Below are 23,041 nucleotides of genomic sequence, written 5' to 3' on the forward strand. Positions count from 1 at the left end.
ATAATAATAAATATTATTATTATTGTTTAAAGAAATGTGGAAATTTTTTTAAATAACTAATTTCTGAAACATTTTATTTTTAAATCGTTTTTATTTATATTTTTTCTTTGGAATAATTTAATAATTCCTTTAATAATAAGATTTTTTGATATTTTCAAAAGCTCTTTATTTTTATAGAATTAGTTTGTATTTTAATTAAATAACGAGATTAAGAATTCTTTATTGTATTATACTTAATTTTACTTTCATAATTATAAATTAATTGCATTTATTTTAAACTTAGAAAGTACTTAAGTTTTCTTGAAGACAAATAAAATATAATTTATTAACAATTGTAATATTTGCGTCTTTTTCTCTCCCATTACAACGCAACGCAAAACGCTGTCATGGGACTCCACCCTTAATTCGTCGAATGCTCAAAACGTCGAATGATAAAAACGTCGAATGCTAAAAACATCGAATCGTCAAAAGTTCGAAAAAGTTCTTTGTTTTAAATTAATGTCTACTGAAGACAAAGAACTTTTTCAAACTTTTAACGATTCGATGTTTTTAGCATTCGACGTTTTTATCATTCGACGTTTCGAACATTCGACGTATTGACAATTCGATGTTTTTAACATTCGACGAATTGATAATTCGACGTTTTGAACATTCCCCAGTGAGAAATTTCTTACCGGTCCAATATTGGGAGCCAAGAGACCAATCATCGGTCCAATAAAGGCTCCCAATATTAGACCAATATGGGCTGATGCTTGGGATGTAACGGGTTCGCCAAGCATCGGTTGTTAATATTGGTCCAATATTGGCCGAATATTGGCAACCAAGAGAAAAAAATATTTTTAATAAATTTTTTTAATTAAATAATAATAATAAAAAATTAATGTTTATAATTTTTGTTTAATATATTTATTTGTTTAATTATTTATTTTTAATAATTTATGTAAATATTAAATAATTTATTATTTATAAATTATAATTATTTAAAAATGCAGCAGCTATTAGAAAATAGCATTCTGCAAAAAAATTCTATCATTGAAAAATCAATTATAGGCGAGAGATATCTGCGTCATTAAATAGATTCGCAGATGATAGGCAAGAGATATCAGCGTCATTAAATAGATTCGCAGATATACTCTGGTCTCGCGACGAATCTCTCGATACTTATATACACTGGAGTCGCCGTGTCAGTTGCGAGAACGGTTACAGCGTCCCTCTTTTGGCAGAGATAAGAATTGTCACGTAAACTGCGGGTATAATAAGGCGGTCGGTAAAGCGATTTAGCAGTTTACGTGACAATTCTTATCTCTGTTAAAAGAGGGACGCTGTAACCGTTCTCGCAACTGACAAACCGTTCTCGCAACTGACAGTTGAATAATAACTTATAATAATATAACTTATAATATACTTATAAAACATATAAGTATCGAGAGATTCGTCGCGAGACCAGAGTATATCTGCGAATCTATTTAATGACGCTGATATCTCTTGCCTATCATCTGCGAATCTATTTAATGACGCAGATATCTCTCGCCTATAATTGATTTTTCAATGATAGAATTTTTTTGCAGAATGCTATTTTCTAATAGCTGCTGCATTTTTAAATAATTATAATTTATAAATAATAAATTATTTATTATTTACATGAATTATTAAAAATAAATAATTAAACAAATAAATATATTCAACAAAAATTATAAACATTAATTTTTTATTATTATTATTATTAAATTAAAAAAATTTATTTAAAAAAATTTTTTTCTCTTGGTTGCCAATATTCGGCCAATATTAACAACCGATGCTTGGCGAACCCGTTACATCCCAAGCATCAGCCCATATTGGTCCAATATTGGGAGTCAATCGGCGCCCAGCACGGCAACCAATATTGGACCGATATTGGACCGATTAAAGTCTATTGGCAATTTCTCACTGGGTCGTCATATTGACTATTTGATATTTTTAACATTCGACGAATTGATAATTCGACATTTTAAACATTCGACGTATTGACAATTCGATGTTTTTAGCATTCGACTAAATGCCGATTCGATGTTTTTAGCATTCTCTACTAAAAATAAAATCAGGAATCGTCATGAATGGTCAGAATTTCTGAACATTCCTGAACAGTCTCACCACTTCTGACGTTTTCGAACGTTTCTTACCATTCCTAACCAAATACTTTCCAAGCTCCTCCCACATTAATCCCACCATTTTCGAAGCTGTGACCATTTCTGAAATTCTTGACCATTTCTGAAATGTGTGAACACATAACCTATAAAAATTTTGGTACATCTTTCTAATTTTGGTAAAGTCTCATGAAAATTTATATATACATATAAAATCTTTCAAATTTATTTTTTACATTTCAGAATACATTATTCTATTATAAAAATTGTTCTTTTAACTTAACAAAAGTTCTTATTTTTCAAATTGGTATAATTATTGAATTAATTATACCGCAAAAGTAGGTAAATAAATCAAAACATTCGGACCATTCTTTTAACATTATTTAATATATTTATTTAATGTATATTTATAATATATTAATTTAATATATGTATATTTACTTGTAATTATTTAATATAGTTAATTAATAATAAATTTTGTTTCATAATATTAGTAATTTACTATACCAGTCAGTACTTATTATGAGAAGTATTTGCATTATAATTGAAATACAGTTATATTTAAATTATTATTACCCAGTAAGAAACGAAAAATTGAAAAGTATTAAAAAGATTCTATTCTTTTGAATGCCATTTCTGTCCAATACTTTTCTATCCAGTGAGAGCAATATAAATAGTAACGATATCAATCCTCTTGAATACCCAGTAAGGAGACGCATGCATATCCCCTAATCACCAAGTCGTCGAATGATCAAATAGTCGAATGCCAAGTAATCGAATGGACAAAACGTCGAATGCTAAAAACATCGAATGGACAAAACGTCGAATGCTAAAAACATCGAATCGGCATTTAGTCGAATGTTCAAAACGTCGAATGATTAAAACGTCGAATGCTAAAAACGTCGAATCGTCAATACGACGAATGTTCAAAACGTCGAATTATCAATTCGTCGAATGTTAAAAACATCGAATTGTCAATACGTCGAATGTTCAAAACGTCGAATGATAAAAACGTCGAATGCTAAAAACATCGAAGCGTCATGTAGTCGAATGCTAAAAATATCGAATCTTCACTTAATCGAATGCTAAAAACATCGAATTCTCAATTCGTCGAATGTTCAAAACGTCGAATGTTTAAAACGTCGAATGCTAAAAACGTCGAATGTTCAAAATGTCGAATGCTCAAAACGTCGAATGATAAAAACGTCGAATTCTCAAATCGTCGAATGCTCAAATAATCGAAACGCCATCTGTTCGAAATGTCAAGTAGTAGAATGGTAAAGTAGTCGAATGGTAAAGGAGTCGAAACGCCATCTGTTCGAATTGCCAAGTAGTAGAATGGTAAAGTAGTCGAATGTTCAAAACGTCGAATGATAAAAATGTCGAATGCTCAGAACATCGAACTGTTAATTCATCGAATGCTCAAAACGTCGAATGATAAAAACGTCGAATGCTAAAAACATCGAATCGTCAAAAGTTCGAAAAAGTTCTTTGTCTTCAGTAGACATTAACTTAAAACAAAGAACTTTTTCGAACTTTTGACGATTCGATGTTTTTAGCATTCGACGTTTTTATCATTCGACGTTTTGAGCATTCGACGAATTAACAGTTCGATGTTCTGAGCATTCGACATTTTTATCATTCGACGTTTTGAACATTCGACTACTTTACCATTCTACTACTTGGCAATTCGAACAGATGGCGTTTCGACTACTTTACCATTCGACTACTTTACCATTCTACTACTTGACATTTCGAACAGATGGCGTTTCGATTATTTGAGCATTCGACGATTTGAGAATTCGACGTTTTTAGCATTCGACGTTTTGATCATTCGACGTTTTGAACATTCGACGAATGAAAAATTCGATGATTTAAGCATTCGATGAATTAACAATTCGATGTTTTTAGCATTCGAAGTATTGACGATTCGATGTTTTTATCATTCGACTAAATGACGATTCGAAGTTTTTAGCATTCGACGTTTTTATCATTCGACGTTTTGAGCATTCGACATTTTGAACATTCGACGTTTTTAGCATTCGACGTTTTAAACATTCGACGTTTTGAACATTCGACGAATTGAGAATTCGATGTTTTTAGCATTCGATTAACTGAAGATTCGATATTTTTAGCATTCGACTACATGACGATTCGTTGTTTTTAGCATTCGACGTTTTTATCATTCGACGTTTTGAACATTCGACGTATTGACAATTCGATGTTTTTAACATTCGACGAATTGATAATTCGACTTTTTGAACATTCGTCGTATTGACGATTCGACGTTTTTAGCATTCGACGTTTTAATCATTCGACGTTTTGAACATTCGACTAAATGCCGATTCGATGTTTTTATCATTCGACTAAATGACGATTCGATGTTTTTAGCATTCGACGTTTTGTCCATTCGATTACTTGGCATTCGATTATTTGATCATTCGACGACTTGGCGATTAGGGGATATGCATGCGTCTCCCAGTAAGAAAGCAAAGATTAAGAAGCATTAAAAAAATTCTATCCTTTTGAATACCATTTCTGCCCTATGCTTCTGAATTCCGCGACAGTAGTATAATAATATAATACTAATATTGTTGACATTGCATAGAATGTTCAATTACTTTCAAATAACTGCACTCATGAATTTATTTGCTATTTTAAAAAGGAATAATTATTAAATTATCAGTTAAGAGGGTTAAAAGTGTTTAAAGGTCTCTGAAATTTTTAGGTTATGATTTATTGTCTAACAGAATAACGGCCCTGACTCGTTTAAATGACGTTAAATTGGTAAACAATCAATTTTTCAGCAAGTTTTTCTTTGAACACAAACACTTTTTACAAAATCTGCCACTGTATGTATCTTATAAATTACAAAAATCCAGAAGATTGCTTAAATGCATGCAGAAACGCGGTTCCAATGAAAAATTGAAAAGTGATATAATGACAGGCTGTAATAATTTAGGATGGGATAATTGGAAAGCATTCAGAAAAAAATTTTGTCTTTGTTAAAAATTACAAAAAGAATTGAACAGCATTCATTTCACAGGCACACAAAAAAAAAAAGTGTCGTGGCCGAGACACTACAGTAGTATATTCCCATGTATTTTTGGCCGCTGAATCCGAATCTGAAGTCCGAATGCTCAAATTGGTTCTTTTTTTTGAGTTATACTCAAAAAACGACTCAAAACACGAATTTGAACCAAAAAAATTAAAAAAATTTTTTGTGACATGACAATAGCATATTTCCATGTATTTTTTCCCGCTGAATCCGGATTCGAAGTAAGAATTGACAGATGTGCTCAAAATTATGAGCTAAACTCAAAAAACGACTCAAAAAACCGAATTAAAATGACGAAAATGAAAAATTTTTTCTGTGACATTGCAAAAGTATATTCCTATGTATTTTTGCTTGCTGAATCCGAATTCGAAGTCAAAATTGACAGATTTGCTCAAAATTTTAAGATAAACTCAAAAAACCACTCAAAAAAAGACTAAAAAACCGAATTAAGATGAAAAAATTTTTTATGACACTACACTACTATATTCCCATGTACTTTTTCCCGCTGAATCCGAATTTGCAGTCAGAATTGACAGATTTGCTCAAAATTTTGAGATATACTCAAAAAACTGATAAAAATGTAATTTAATATGAATAAAGGAAATTTTTTGCTATGACACTACACTAGTGTATTCCCATGTATTTTTTCACTGTGATTCCAAAGTCAGAATTTTCAAAGTGGCTCAAAATTTTGGATTTCATTAAAAGTGCTCAAAAACATGCATGCTTGTACCTGTAACCAGGGTTTGAGTTCTAAAAAATTTTATGTCATTCTGATAATTCTAACTTCGAATTTGTATTCAGCGTATATAAAATTCAAGAGAATACACTACCGAATACCAGAAAAATGAACTCTTTTGCATTAAATTAAATTTTGAGCATTTTTGGATTTAACTTAAAATTTTGAGCCAATTTAATAATTATAACTTTGAATTTAGAAGCAGATGTAAAAACATGTGAATATACTAATGTAGTGTACTAGCAAGAAAAGTAGAGTTTCTTGACTTTAATTTTTGTAACTTAACAGATTTTCTTGTGTGTCTTAAAATTTTGAGCCATTAGAATAATTCTGACTTCAAATGCGAGATCCGAGTGTAAAAATATATGGAAATACTGTAATGTAGTGTCATAGCAAAAAATTGCCATTTCTTTATTTTAAATCGCTTTTTTTATCAGTTCTTTGAGCTTATCTCAAAATTTTGAACAAATCTGTCAATTCTGACTGCGAATACGGATTCAGCGGGAAAAAGTACATGGGAATATAGTAGTGTAGTGTCATAAAAAATTTTTTCATCTTAATTCGGATTTTTGAGTCTTTTTTTGAGTTGTTTTTTGAGTTTATCTCAAAATTTTGAGCAAATCTGTTAATTTTGACTTCGAATTCGGATTCAGCATGAAAAAATACATAGGAATATACTTTTGCAGTGTCACAGAAAAAATTTTTCATTTTCGTCATTTTAATTCGGTTTTTTGAGTCGTTTTTTGAGTTTAGCTCAAAATTTTGAGCACATCTGTCAATTCTGACTTCGAATCCGGATTTAGCGGGAAAAAATACATGAAAATATGCTATTGTCATGTCACAAAAAATTTTTTTAATTTTTTTGGTTCAAATTCGTGTTTTGAGTCGTTTTTTGAGTATAACTCAAAAAAAAGAACCAATTTGAGCATTCGGACTTCAGATTCGGATTCAGCGGCCAAAAATACATGGGAATATACTACTCTAGTGTCTCGGCCACGACACTTTTTTTTTTTGTGTGCCTGTGTTTTTAGACGAAACGTGGTCCTATCATGGTATAGAAAAGTATTGGACAGAAATGGCATTCAAAAGTATTGGATAATTTCTAGTACACCATACAGAGTTTGAATTATTTCAATCCTTTTCAATTTTTCGTTTCTTACTGGGTAATCATTAATAGAATAATTTCTTACTATAATGATTATTAATAATTTAAATTTAAAATTTATAAAAATTTCAATATTGCATTAATAATTCATTATTATTATAATTTATAATGTTAAATTAAATTAATATTAAATACTAAATTCATTTTAAATGCAGATATAATAATAATTATTATTAATCTGTACTCGTATTCTAGTTTATGAAACATTCCAAATTGTAAAGTAAAGACTTAATTTATTATTGATTCAATTAATAATGTTAATTTTTATTAATTCACATAACCTATTATGACTAAATTGAAATATAATTAATTAATAAAAATTATTTAACAGTTTATTCTGATTTATTGATAATATTGGTAATTGAATTTTACTATTTTACAGTTGCTCTTTATATAGACAGTTGAATCCAGAAATATGTAAGTCGGTTCGGTAGTCGCAGTCGTTAGGGCAGTTAGTTTAGGCACTAGGTTAGGTCATGCGTCAGGGTTCTATCCCCGTAGGGTCCAAATTTTAATTTAATTCCGGGAATTAGTTTCAAGTTGTTCCGTATGTAAACAAACTGATATTAATTAATAAAATATATTTTTTTAAATTTATTTGTTGCAACTTTTTGCATATTGTTTAAATAAATAAAACAGAAGTGGCTTAAAAATATGGTCAAAAATGAGATACAAATGGTCTCAAATAGTCACCAATTATGGGCGGGGTCAACAAAGAGGAGGGGATAGTAGCAAACTTGTGACCACTTTAAACTTCCTCCTGATCAGTTGTGACAGATTTCTGACGAGATCCATCCAGAATCGTAAGAAAACTGGATTAAAGTGGTCAGGCGGCCTGACCATTTGTCTGACCATTCCTGATTTTATTTTTAGTAGGGTTCGACGTTTTGTCCATTCGATTACTTGGCATTCGACTATTTGATCATTCGACGACTTGGCGATTAGGGGATATGCATGCGTCTCGAATTCTTTTTTAGTCTAAAATCAATAATTTAATGAAATTTCTCATCCCTGGTATTTACATATAATGTTTCCGTATTTACCGATTATACGGAAATATTATATGTAAATACCAGGGATGAGAAATTTCATTAAATATTATTGATTTTAGACTAAATAAGAATTCTTATCTATATATATTTTCAATTTAGATGAGATGAGATTTCTAACGCGGAAGAATTCAAATAAATAAAAGTTTGATGCAAATTATAGAAAATGGAAAATAAGACAATTAAAAATAATGCCAAATTACAATTCGGTATATGGGAAATTATTTTTCGTTAAATTTCAGTAAAAAATAATGTAAATAAATTTATAATTTGTTATATTAAACTTTAGTGTAAAATTTATTTTGTATTAATAAAATACTTGTGTATATTAATTTAGTACTATACAATTTATGGTATATAAAAATTCTGAAACATTATTTTTTGATTATTTAACAAATGAATTAATTACTAAATGTATAAGATTAGATTTTATGTATATTAACATTAGATTAAAATTTGATAAGATAAATTAAATATTAAGTAAAATTAAATAATGTCAAAATTAAAAATCTCATAAATCATAAATCAAATATTTTAAGGTTATGCTATTTTTAATTTACATTAAACAAGAAATTTGTTAAACTACAATTTTAAAGAAAAAGAATTGGTTTCAGATATCATTAATACATTTTAAAAATAGGTTAGTTTTCATTTCATCAATATTGAAATTACTCTAAACAATAATTCTAAAAAACTGATTTTATTTCAAAGTGTACTTTAGTTGAATTAATATTGTAAAACTTTCAAAATCTATCAAAAAAAAATTTTTCAAAAGAAAATTTTGTTATACTAAAGTTATGGCAGAAAGACATTCTGATAGGAAGTGCTTGAATAAAAAACTATTTGATATAATTAGATATATAGAAAATATAAAATAAAACAAATAAAAATTACACTATACAACGATTCAGTTTATTATACATTGAATTACATTTATTAATAATAAAAATTAGTTTATATTAATTTACGTAATGTATACTTAAACATTACATTAAAATTTAATTTTTAATATTATAATTTTGTTATAAATTAATTAAAAATATTAAATTTATTAAAAACACAGATTCATAAACATTGTTTTTAGGTTACACAAACTTTTGATTCCTAAAGAAATATGCAATATTAAATTTCGTAAAAGTTCACATTGTATTAAAAAATAATTTGACAAAATGAAAAAAAGGTTTAATCAATATTCAAACAAGTTTTAAATAGAATTTGTCAAAAATAATATTACGTTACAAGGAAAACAGTGACAACTATAATTAAGTTAATTCAAATTTCTTTAAAATTAAATTTGAAATCTTTATTTAATTCAGCATTTAAAAATTACTTTCATTATTACCTAACAAAAATTGAAATTATATCAATAAATATTACTCCATTAAGAAAATTCGCAATAATAAACATTTAAATATTCGAAAATAATATTTATTATTGATTCGTTTACAAAATTATTATTTTAAATATTTATTCTAAAGAAACTAATTTATTTAAAGCTACACTTATATTTAATCTACTTTATAAAACTAGAAAATAAGATTTAAAAATTTTGTTACATAAATAATAAAACTGACACGAATCGCAGTAATTTAAAAGTATTGATTATTATAATTCATTATAAATATGATTTGTTTACATTCACATTAGGTTAAATGTCATTTCAGAAGCAACGAATTTCGTTCAGTTTACAATTTGTTTCAAATGAAATTAGTGAAACTTGCAATTTTTTTGTTGTGAATTAGACTTAATAGTCGTTATGCTCTTTTCTATCTGGGAAGAAGACCTGCATCCCGATTGTAAGATTTTCCGATGCATTTAGTTGTTAATTGTAAGTACGAAGATGTGGGAAGAATAAAACTTGTGAATTAATGAATATGAATATATAAAGAGTGCATTTAACATATTTTTCTTTTTTTTAATGATTGGTTATTGTTTTTTTTATATAAAATTGACGAAGTGAATACAAGGAAAGACTCGTTTCGCGTCGCGTCGGCCATTTATTTTGATAGGTTCCGCGCCTGCGTTCCTTTATTGTGAAAATTTCGAAGTAGAGGACTGAGTCCAATTTCTCTACTATGCACACTGCAGCGCGCCTTATAATCTTTGCCTGTGTTTCTAATGCTGTTTACAGTGACATTTGAAACTATAAGGCCCTCTATACTCTATACGCAATACCCTAAGATGCTTGATGGAAATGAATTAATGTACTTTTACTGGACTGAGTCCAGCTTTTTCAATATTGACTCCCAGTTTTTCAAACCCCCAGGTGCGAAAAGTTGGTCGGGCCATGGTCGCGCCGACCAAGTGGATAGTCGTGCCGACCTTCCCTGCTGGAAGTAAATAGATAGAAACCTTTTCTCTTTTAATCCCTTTCTATTGCTAATATAGAAAGAGATATGAATATTGTATAACTTTTAATCTCTTACCTATACTTCTTTATGCCTTTCTATTCCTACCTTTATCAACTTGTTCGCTATTTCTTTTAATCACCTTTTTTGAATAACTTTTAATAGCCTTTTTAAACCCTTCTATCTCTTTTTATATACAATCTTATTGCAACTTTTTGTTATCCCTTTCAATCACCTTTTCTCTATTACTTTTAAAATCCTGTCTATTTCCTTGTATCTCTTTCAATGTTAGACCTTATAGACACTATTCTTTATACCTATTAATAACCTATTCTCAATACCTTTTAATAACCTGTCTATAAACTTTTATATCTTTTTATGACAGAAGTTCTTGATATAATCTTCTTTGTCCACATTTATAACCTTTTCTTAATAACTATTGATATCATATTTATACCCTTCCATCGCTTTTTATGTAGGATCTTATTAACACTTATTTATTCCCATTATTAAGATAGAAATGCGAGACTGCAAAACTTTAAACTTTTTCTATTCCTTTTTATCATTCTTTTTTCCGAATGGTATTCTTTTTATCTTTTTCCAATCCCATATTCTATCTCCTTACTTCATTTAGAAGAGATATATAGGGATAGACAAGAATATGGGGATTTGAGGAGATATAATAAGTTATCTCTTCTAATCTACTATAGTATATCCCTTTCTATATACATACTCATAAAGATATACGCGCATGCGTCGATTTTCCCAGCTGTTATGTGTCATGGCGTCGGGTCAGTAGATCCGTAGATCAGAAAGCGTGTGTTATGCACTGTGCGATTTTACGTTTTTGTTTGAGTTTAACTTTCATATTTTTGTAGTTTATTGTAAATATATTTAACCAATAAATGCTTATCAGTAATAGACAACCAAAATTAGTTTTAAACTCACACAGCACCGAAACTTTTCTAAAAATATATTAAAGATTTACTTGCAAATTTTTTATAGTTAATAGTAATGAATTAGAACAACACGATTAAGAAACTCAATTAACAACAATAGAGAAAGTTTTTAATTGAAATTAATCGATTTCTTCTATAAGGGATATCTCTGTTTTTACTTTCCTGTGGATTAGAAAGGATGTGAAAATGGATAGAGAAAGATAGCAATGTGTGAATAGAAAGAGATAGAAAAGTTCTATCTTCTTTAATTCACCACTTTGCATCCCCAATTTCTTATCTCTTTTTATATATTTTTTTCTATATATTTCTATATCTGAAACTGTATATAAAGAGATTAGAAGGGATAAAAAGATATATAAATATAAGGTTATAGAAAGAGATAAACAATTTGTATCTCTTTTAAGTATCCATTTTGCATCTCCAAACTATTATACCTTTTAATCTTTTTTTATCCCCTTTTTTTAATCTCTTTGTATCTCTTTACTTCCAGCAGGGTTGGCAACCAAAGGTCGGCCGAACTAGCGAATTGTAACACCCGCCGTCCAGTGGCTGACATGGTCGGGCCGACTATGGCTGCCAAAGTCGGACCGACCAGGGGTGCCAAAGTTTTGCCAACCATGTGAAAGAATGTCGGCTTGACTTTGGCAACCATGGTCGTGCCGACCTTGGCAGCCAAAGGTCGGCCGAACTAGCGAATTGTAACACCCGCCGTCCAGTGGCTGACATGGTCGTGCCGACTATGGTTGCCAAAGTCGGGCCGACCAGGGGTGCCAAAGCTTTGCCGACCATAAGAAAGAAGGTCGGATTCACTTTGGCAACCTTGGTCGTGCCGACCTTGGCAGCCAAAAGTCGGCCGACCGATTGCAAAAAATTATTAATTATTTATTATTATTATTAATTATTATTATTCATTATTTATTTGTTTATTGTATACATCTTAACACTAAACGCAATCTTACACATAAATACAAATTAAAATTTCTAACGCTCGCAGGAATCGAACTCGCAACCTAACGCACCGAAGTCTAACACGCTAACCATTACGCTACGCTTACATGAAAGCCTAAGAACAAAAATGATTTTATAAGCTGCAACTTCAAACTGACCATCGGCCCGACTCTGGCCAAAGTCGGCCCGACCAAGTGAAATTAGGTTTTTTGCACTCTGGCTGCCATAGTTTTACCGACCGTCGGCCCGACTCAGGCCAGAGTCGGCCCGACCAATTGAAATTAGGTTTTTTAAACTCTGGCTGCCATAGTTTAACCCACCATCGGCCCGACTCAGGCCAAAGTCGGCCCGACCAACAGAAATTAACCTTTTTAAACTCTGGCTGCCATACTTTAGCCGACCATCGGCCCGACTCAGGCCAGAGTCGGCCCGACCAACTAAAATTAGGTTCTCTAAACTTTGGCACCCATAGTCGGCCCAAACTTGGGTGGAAACAGTAACCAAAGTTGGCCCGACTTTGGCTGCCGACCTATTGGCAGCCATAGATGGGCCGACCTGCGCCCGACCTTCCAACTCTGGCGGCCGACCAAAATTCGCACCTGGGCCTCTATTTTTCTCATTGTATTTCAATTATTATTATTTCTATGAGGAAGCAAAGTGTTCATGAAATGAACATTAAAATTATAAAAATGTACCACTTGTCAGCGGTTTTTAATTATTTATTTATTATTTTTAAATTATTTAATTATTTATTAAAATAATAATAAAAAATGTATATATTTATACATTTAAAAAAATAAAAAAAATTTTATTATTAATAATACATAATAGTAAAAATAATTAATAAATAATAATTTATTATTATGATATACCTATTAATTAATAATTTATAATATATTAATTAAGTGTCTGATGTTATTGTTGAAGAATAATGTTTTTAAAATTCTTGAAAAATATTTTTATACATAGTTAATAAATCAAACGATGTTGTTGTTATTAATAGTTGCCGGTTTAATGCCATTATAACAAATTTTGTTTGTTTTTTAATTCCTTCGCAGTACTAATTTGGTGTTATGCCAGTTTTCTGCCAGTACTAGCTGATTTTAATACTTCTTTAACTCCGACGTATTACTGATTCGGTTTTGGAGTCAGTATACTCCCAGTCCCAGTAAAAAAGGATTTTTTAATATAGCATTTTGGACGATTGAGCAAGCCGTCTGCTCAATTGTCCAAACGGCATTTGGACAATTGGACTGGTTCCTCAATTATCCGATGCATTAGGTCCAATCATCCCAAATGTTTTTCGTGGCTAAAAAACTGCTGAATTAAGAAAAAAAGTACTGAAATGTTACAGAAACTTTAGAGAATTCTTAATTCCAGACAAATACAGAAAAATTAGGTATAAAAATACCTCGAGTCAGGAAAAAGAACAAGATTTCTAAAATATCACTTTTTAACTGACAGTGCAATGCTGTACTTGGAATTTAGTTGGCAAAGAAGTGAGGATTCTGATAAAGAGAAACACTTCATTATCCTCTCTCAATACTCCTCATGTGGTAATATGTATATATGTAGATTTTCAATAATAGTGTATTAACAATAATATTTTATTTTGCTGAATTCTCTCTTTTTTAAAATGAGAAACCGAAATCTACAATATATTACCACATGAGGAGTATTGAGAGTGGATAATGAAGTGTTTATCTTTATCAGAATCCTCACTTCTTTGCCAACTAAATTCCAAGTACAGCATTGCACTGTCAGTTAAAAAGTGATATTTTAGAAATCTTGTTCTTTTTCCTCACTCGAGGTATTTTTATACCTAATTTTTCTGTATTTGTCTGGAATTAAGAATTCTCTAAAGTTTCTGTAACATTTCAGTACTTTTTTTCTTAATTCAGCAGTTTTTTAGCCACACTGAAAAAAAAAATTATTTGAATCAAATAAAAATTATTTGATTCAAATAAATCATTTATTTGGTTATATTCCAATAAATGTGTATTTGAACCAAATACATAAATATTTGAACTAAATATTTTATATTATCGCACCAAATAATTATTTATTTGAATCAAATACAAACAATTCAAATCAAATAAATAGAATATTTGAATCTAATAAATAATTATTTGAATCAAATTCAAAAATTATTCAACTCAAATATATATTTATTTGACCCGAATATTTTATTTAATTGTATTAAATAACTATTTATTTGAATCAAATACAACTAATTCAAATCAAATAAATAGAATATTTGAATCTAATAAATGATTATTTGAATCAAATTCAAAATATATTCAACTCAAATGTATATTTATTTGACCCGAATATTTTATTTAATTGTATTAAATAACTATTTATTTAAATCAAATTCAAATTATTTTAATCAAATAAATCGAATATTTTAATGTAATAAATAATTATTTGAATCAAGTATGAAAATTATTTCATTCAATATTGATAATTTCAACATCAACAAATATTAATAAAAAAATAACTAATTGCAAAAGATAAATACTGATGACAATTCATTGATAGTTCACTTTCACATTTTTTTATACACTTAAACGCAATTTTTATTACATACACATTTGAAAAATCCTAACGCTTGGGGGTACGAACCCCACGCCTAACCGAATATTCACGCACCGAAGTCACGCACGCTAACCACTATACTACGCTCGCATGGGACTCTCAAATCTTAAACACTCTCATGTCTCACTAGCTGAAATAAAACTTGTAGAATTACTACAAGGCAGTGAACAATTTTGCCGCTATATTTTCAATACTTTATTCAATGTATATTTACGAATATATTTCAATATTTCTTTAAAAAATCAACTTATTGTAATATTTTTATTTATATATTTTTTCATAATATTAATTATTATGTCAATAATAATAAATTTATATAGTAATAATATAAATTTATTTGTAATAATTATAAATAAAATAAATTTATTGTGTCAAATAATTTTTATTTGCATCAAATAAACGAAATATTTGGGTTAAATAAATGAATGAATAGTTTCAAGTAACTCATTATTTTCGTTTCAAATAATTATTTAATTGATTGAAATATTTTTTTATTTGTCTTGATAAAATGTATATTAGCTTTAAATAATGAATTATTCGGATTAAATATTCCAGTCTATTAGAATCAATAAAATAAATTTACTGAATCAAATAATTCTTACTTGCATCAAATAAATGAAGTATTTGAGTGAAATAAATGAAAGAGCAGTTTCAAATAATTCATTTTTTTCGTTTCAAATAATTATTTAATTGATTGAAATATTTTTTTATTTGTCTTGATAAAATATTATATTAGCTTTGAATAATAAATTATTCGGAGCAAATAATTCCGCTTATTTGAATCAATAAAATAAATTTATTGTGTCAAATAATTTTTATTTGCATCAAATAAACGAAGTATTTGAGTGAAATAAATGAAAGAATAGTTTCAAATAATTCAATATTTGTATTAAATAAATTTATTTATTCAATTCAATTAACTATTTATTTGAATCAAGTACGATTTATTTGGTTCAAATAAGTATGATTCAAATAATTGCAGATATTTAAATCAAATACATATTTTTTTGATCCAACTAAAAAGTATTTAAATCAATTAAATATTTTTCAAATAATTTGAATTATTTGAATCAAATAAATTTTTTTTTCAGTGCACGAAAAACATTTGGGATGATTGGACCTAATGCATCGGATAATTGAGCAACCAGTTCAATTGTCCAAATGCCGTTTGGACAATTGAGCAGACGGCTTGCTCAATCGTCCAAAATGCTATATTAAAAAATCCTTTTTTACTGGGGTACTGATCGGGTTCCGAAAGTCAGTACTGAGTCAGTACCATGCCGGTGTTTAACTCCGTCCTAACTCCGGACACTTCTACTTGGGTAAGTGGGATAATTTTGTCAACTAAGGGTTTTTAGAATTAGAAGAAGGAGAAATCCTTCAGGCCCATTGGACGTTGCATTTTACTGACAATTTTGATTCTCACGACAGTCTCATGAGAACGGAAATGGTCTGGAATTTAATATTTTACTGAAATAGTTTTTATAACAAAAATATATAAATTATAATTATATTGTAAAAGAAAGAATTATTTATTTATATTTTATAATTATAATTCATTTATAGTTATAAGTGTCTGATATAAATCGTATAAATGACGACTATATTGGTCCTACATTAATATGTTACTAGTTATATGTATTTGTATACATAACTATACATATACTATACACATTTACATGCAACATAACGGCGTTGGAGGTCAAGAACTGTCAGTGTTGCCAACCCACTTTCCTGTATGTTTCCTGTATTTTCCACTTTGATCAGTTTTTTAAAAAACTAAGCACTTAATCAAAAAAGTGGGCCTTTACCTTAGTATAAAATTAAATAAAGAATTAGTAAAAATTTACTTTGTCTCGATACGATGTTTCTATGAGCCACAATATGGTTATTACAATGACAATTTACAGATGTAGGTGACTTGATTTGGGGCAAAAATGGCCGCACAACAGAAAGGTGGAGTAAAGCGGGTTGCCTACGTAAAGGCATAACAGTATGATAAAACAGGGCAGTAACTTTTTGTTTGTTGAAAATTATAAAAATAATATTTTGCAATGATAAAAACTAATATAAAGAATGTAAATAAAGGGATTTTTGTTTATAAAAATATACATAATATATAAAATATGTTAAATTAAAACGAAAAATATGAAAAATTTTTTTTTTTAATTTTGTTATTCATTAAAATAATTTTTTAAAATGATTAAAAATTAAAATTGCTAATTAGTACCTCTAGAGGTACAATTTATTAAATTGTATAATTAATAAAAATATTAAAAATGACAAATATACAGAATTTTGAAAAAATTAAATTATTTTTAAAATTTATTGAATATTTTTGTATTATTTTGGCAAATTAGGGAGCGTTCACAAATTACGTAACATTATAAAGGGGAGGGGGGGGTCTAGCTATTTGTTATGTACAGCAGAAAAAATGGCGCTAATGTATGTAACAGTGTGTTACATGGGGGGAGGGGGGGTCAAAATTTTCAAAAATTAGCGTTACGTAATTTGTGAACGCTCCCTTAGCTAATTAGTAATTAGAAAATTATATAAAATTAAAAATTATTCATTATCCCTTTAACGCTTAAATGGTCAAAATTTTGGCATGAAGTTTAAGGGGAGGTTCTCATTGCGGGGGCCAAAATAAACACAAAATTTGACAATTTTTTGCGAGGAACGGCTATGACTTAACGATGTAATTTTTTTTCTAAATAAAGATACATTCTTAAACTTTTAAAATATATATTTCATTTTCAAAAAAATGCAAAATGGCGGCCAATATGGCGCATCTAGAAAATAATGTTTTTTTAAATAGGGAAAACGGTGGGCATTCTACACTGCGCAATTTTTAGTCTAAAACAAAAACTCAAAATTTTTTATAAAGGTGACATACTAAAGAATAGGTTATACCTATAAAATAGTTAAAAAGTTTATAAAATGGCAAAATGGCGAACACATTTTTAAAAAAAACTGCGTTATCGCATTATTTTTCCATATTTGACCTCTTGTAAAAATCTCTATTGTTAACAATTTTATCATATTATAGGTATAACCCCAGTAGAATTTAGTTACCTTTAATTATCCGCAAACCCAAAGTTGATTGATTAAATAGTTTAGACGCTACGATGCCCACCAGTTTGAAAAATCTTGTTTCGAGAAAAACGCGTTTAAGGTTTGAGAAACATTTTTGTGCAATAATTGTATTCTTTGCAATTCTTTGTTCAATTTGCGTATATGATAAATATCTATAGGTATTTAGGGTCGCTCTTTACGATTCTGAGGTCAGATTTGCAAAATTTTTAAAAATTGATTCGATTTGCCTGACATTTGTTACTCAGTGCTCGGGACGGCGGTGAGTTCAAGACTTCATAAAAACGAAAATATTCTTCGGATCAAAAAATCGCTATACACACATATTCTACATATATATATAGCTTTAAAAAAATACAATAAAAAAGAAATCAATTTTTTTGACTCCCGCAATGGGAACCTCCCCTTAAAGACTTATTTCGGTACTTAAAAATCAATAGAAAAATTCACGAAACATTATTTATGTTTTCATATGCGCTCCATTGAATTATAATGTAAGACACTTCACACATTTAAATGTGGTGTAATTGTAATTTAGATTCATTAATCATAAATTGAACAATCTATATTAATAAAATCAGACTTTTGTCTGTACATTCCCAGTAAAAAAAATTCGATACACGTGCTCCGGAGTTCGTATACGAGCTCGGTAGCTCGTATGAGAAATATGAGAAAACTCTCATACGAGCCTTTTCCGTAATGAGAAGTGTATAGATACTTGTATACGAGGTGACTTTTAAAGCATTTTTCTTAATATAACACTATTTTAAAGTAAATGTAGATAATAGAAATGAATTTTTAAAGTAAAACAAAGCTAAATTTATAAGGGAAATGAAGTTTTAAGAAAAAAAGGATAATTTTATTCAAAAAATTTATTCACACTGAAAAAAGGTTAGAATTTGATAATTCCTTGTTATACTCTAACTTACCGACATTAGATATTTCTCGTATACGGTAAGCAGATTTTGTATTAAATTTAATTATTTTATATAAGAACATATATATAATAAATGAATAATAATATATTATTAATTAGTAATGAAAAAAACTTATTTATTCTGCCGCCAATACAAAATCGTGCTTACCGCATCTGAGAAATATCTAATGTCGGTAAGTTAGAGTAACAAGGAATTATCAAATTCTAACCTTTTTTCAGTGTGAATAAATTTTTTGAACAAAATTGAAGGGCTACATAAAATAAGGGGACGAACGCGTGGTTGAAAGGAATAATATCAGTCAGGTAGCAGTGAGCGGCTCAAGGCTTGTCACTGCTACCCGACTGGTAATATCCCTTCCAAGCCTCGCGTTCGTCCCCTTATTTTATGTAGCCCTTCAATTATTCTTTTTTTCTTAAAACTTCATTTCCCTTATAAATTTAGCTTTGTTTTAGATGAGAAAATTCATTTCTATTATCTACATTTACTTTAAAATAGTGTTACATTAATAAAAATGCTTTAAAAGTCACCTCGTATATAAGCTTCTCATTACGGAAAAGGCTCGTATGAGAGTTTTCTCATATTTCTCATACGAGCTACCGAGCTCGTATACGAACTCCGCGGTCCGTGTATCGAATTTTTTTTACTGGGTTGCACGAAATTAATTTTTTCTAGCATAATTTATTTATTTGAACAACGGAGAATCCAAAAATGGTAATAGAAAATTTCCTCTCTGTATGTATGTATGTATGTATGTATGTATGTATGTATGTATATATGTACGTATGTATGTCCGCAAAATTTTGTTCGCGTATAACTTGAAAACGTTTTGACCGATTGAAGTAAAATTTGGCAATCTTTTAGGTATTGGTCTGACTTAAAATATTAGCTATATTTGATGAAAAAATATTAAGATGAACAAAAGTTATAAATTTTTCAAAAAATTAAAAAAAAATTTTTTTTTATTTTTGCAGATTGGCATAAATTTTTTAATTTATTAATAATATAAATGATTTTAAGGATATATAACAATAAATTGAATTAAAAAAAATATTAATTTATGAAAAAAAAATTATGAATTTTCCAAAAAATTCGAATTTTTTTTTTTAATTTTGCCAGATTGCTGTAAATTAATCAGTTATGACTTTTGTAAAATATATATAAACAATTAATTTACAGATTTTAAACTTATTTGTTAGAATGGGAGGTATTCAATTTTTTCAAAAAATTAAAAAAATGGAAAATTTCCAAATTTTATATTTTTTAATGTATATCTTTTAAACTTTTTGTAATTAAATATTGCATGTTATTTAGTCACATTTTAGCATAACTTTGAAAAAAAACTGTCCTATAACTATAAGATGGAAGTATGTATAAAAATGTTTTTAATATCAAAAAATTGAAAAATTATAATTGAGAGACCAATTACTATCAAGATTAATTCAGTAGTATTTTTGGGGTCTCTGATAAACTTTTGACGTCAAAATAATGGAATTTAGAATTATTTGTTTATTTAATTAATAAAAAAATTTTCAATTGCAAAAACTTCGAAAATATTAAAAATGGAGATTTTTTATGATAAAATTGATACTGCAGGAATTCAAGAATACCTGTGATACGATACACTGAAAAAAAAGTTCATTGAATCAAGTAAATGCATTTTCTTGACCTGATTTATTTGAAACAAACCCATATTTTCTTATTGGAAGAAATTTATTTTCTTGTGTCAAGTAATTTTGAGCATTGATCAAAGTTATTGAAATAAGAAAATATGGGTTTGACATAAGTAAATATCTTACTGTTTCAAACGAACTGTTTTACATGCGCCAAGTCTCGAAAAAGTATTAAATCAAGAATATCATGTTCTCACGTCAAGTAATTTACCTTGAGTCATTTGGTATCTTGAGTCAAATAATTTTTTTATTTCCTTTAAAGCAACTATTTATTTCATCCAACACCCATAGTCTTGAGCCAAGAAAATGGGAAGATTAATACAAGTTAATAATTGTTTCAACTCAATTAAAAATTATTTTGTTTCAAAGAAATATTAATTAATCTAAGAATTTCTTTTACTTGAAGCATTTCTATATTCTCATGTTTCAAAATCATTAATTTCTTGCGAGAATGTTATATTTTCTGGAATGAAATATTTTATTTATTCAATTCAATTAAGTGTAAGATCTTGAATTAAATCATTCTTTTGTTTCCTTTAAAAAAGTTTTTACTTAATTCAACGCTCATATAATCCTGATTCAAGAAAATACGAAGGTTAATATAAGTAAATATTTGTTTCAAGTTGATTAAAAATTATATTCAATTAATCCCATATTTATTTGAAGAAAGAAATTCATTTTCTTGTGTCAAGTAAATATTAGCATTGAACAGAATTCTTGAATTAACAATTTAGTATTTGGCAGAACTCAATATGTAATTATTTCAACCAAATATTTTACTTTTCCGAAGTACCAAAAAGTATTGAATCTAGAATATCATGTTCTTAAGCGAAATAATAAAGTATTGTGTGGAGAATTCATGTTTCTTGAATCGAATCATTTTATTTATTTGCTTTGAAACTTTTTTTTATTTAACACAATGCCGGTGTTATTGATCCAAGAAAATATTTTTCTTCAAATGTATATGCAACTTAAATATCAGTTTTTGAAAACTGTCCATTGAGGCTAGGATGGCATAGTGGTAGCGTGACGGCTTCTGGTGCGTGCAACCCGAGTTCAATTCCTCCAACCGTGGAAAATTTTCTTTCAAGGTATATATTTGTTGTATTTGTGTTAAGTAATAATTAAATGTAAATATATATGTAAAATAACAATTATTTAAATAAAAAATATAAATGTTAATTAATTAAATAATAAAAATGTTTGACCTAAGTATTAGAAAAGATGGGATGGGGGTAAGGGGGGGGGGTAATTTAAGTAAATAATTTACTTGTATTGAGAAAGTATTTTTTTGATTGAAATCTATAAATTTTCTCAAATCAAGAAAATATTTTCTTGGACAGAGAACATTATACTTTCTTGATTTGATACATAAATGATTTCGAATTAATATATTCTGCATTTCTTACATGCTACTTAATTTCTTGATCGAATTCCATATTTTCTTGGATCAAGAATATCTGCGTTCTCTCACAAAATAAATGTTTTCTTCATTTAAATCTTGAATTACTTGAACGAATGTTACAAAAAATTGAATGAATCAAATAAAATAATTCAATTATCTATATATATTCTTAGAACAAGAAAATATTTTATTCATTTAATACATTTTATATTTCGTACAAGTCGATTAACTTCTTGGTCGAATTCCATATTTTCTTGGATCAAGAATATCTGTTCTTCTCCCAAATATCCTATGTCAAGAAAATCGTTTTCTTGAATCAATACTTTAATAGTCTTGGCCGTATTCAATCCCACGATTTGCTTCAACCAAGAAAAATTTTCTTGGTTCAATACTTTTTTTTTCAGTGTACTTGCATTATGATACTGGGAAAAAACTTAGATAGTAAAAAGTTATGTTATTTTAATTCTAGATTTACACTGAAAAACTGTTGGTAGAGCTGTTCGCCCAATGCGGTGAACTGCTGCGTTAAAAAGAAACGCACAGCTCACTTTATTTTTGGGCGAGTTAATCTCCTTTTTGGACGAGCAACTCTCCTTTTTGATAGAGCTGCTGCCCTTTTTGTCAAGCAGCCGCTCGCCAACGCCATTAGTAGTCAAGTTTAGGAGAGCAACTAGCCTAATTTTGATAGAGCTGTGAGTTTAAAGTTAAGTAGCGCTGCACAACAGTCAATAGCGGAACTGCTGTACCAACAGTTTTTCAGTGCATGCGTCTCAGTTTTTTTCATGACGTGTATACACGTCATCCACAGTCAAGGAGTTAAGAGGTTAAAATTATATATTTTTTCATCTTCATATTTTAGAATTTATTTTCATAATATTTATAAATTATGTAGTCCATCCTTTGTTTTCATAAAAATAATTTTAAAAATCGTCAAAAATATATAGGTTA

At 28.5% G+C, this 23,041-nt stretch overlaps 1 protein-coding gene across 5 annotated transcripts in view; it reads right to left on the reverse strand.

Annotated features, from left to right (window-relative positions):
* The window catches only part of LOC122501114 (LARGE xylosyl- and glucuronyltransferase 2-like), a 302,535-nt gene that overhangs the window by 49,741 nt on the left and 229,753 nt on the right, over positions 1–23,041 (reverse strand). The gene's annotated exons all lie outside the window — the stretch shown is intronic.

This window comes from Leptopilina heterotoma, unplaced genomic scaffold, assembly GCF_015476425.1.
Source record: "Leptopilina heterotoma isolate Lh14 unplaced genomic scaffold, ASM1547642v1 Lhet_201, whole genome shotgun sequence".
NCBI classification, from domain to species: Eukaryota; Metazoa; Arthropoda; class Insecta; order Hymenoptera; family Figitidae; genus Leptopilina; species Leptopilina heterotoma.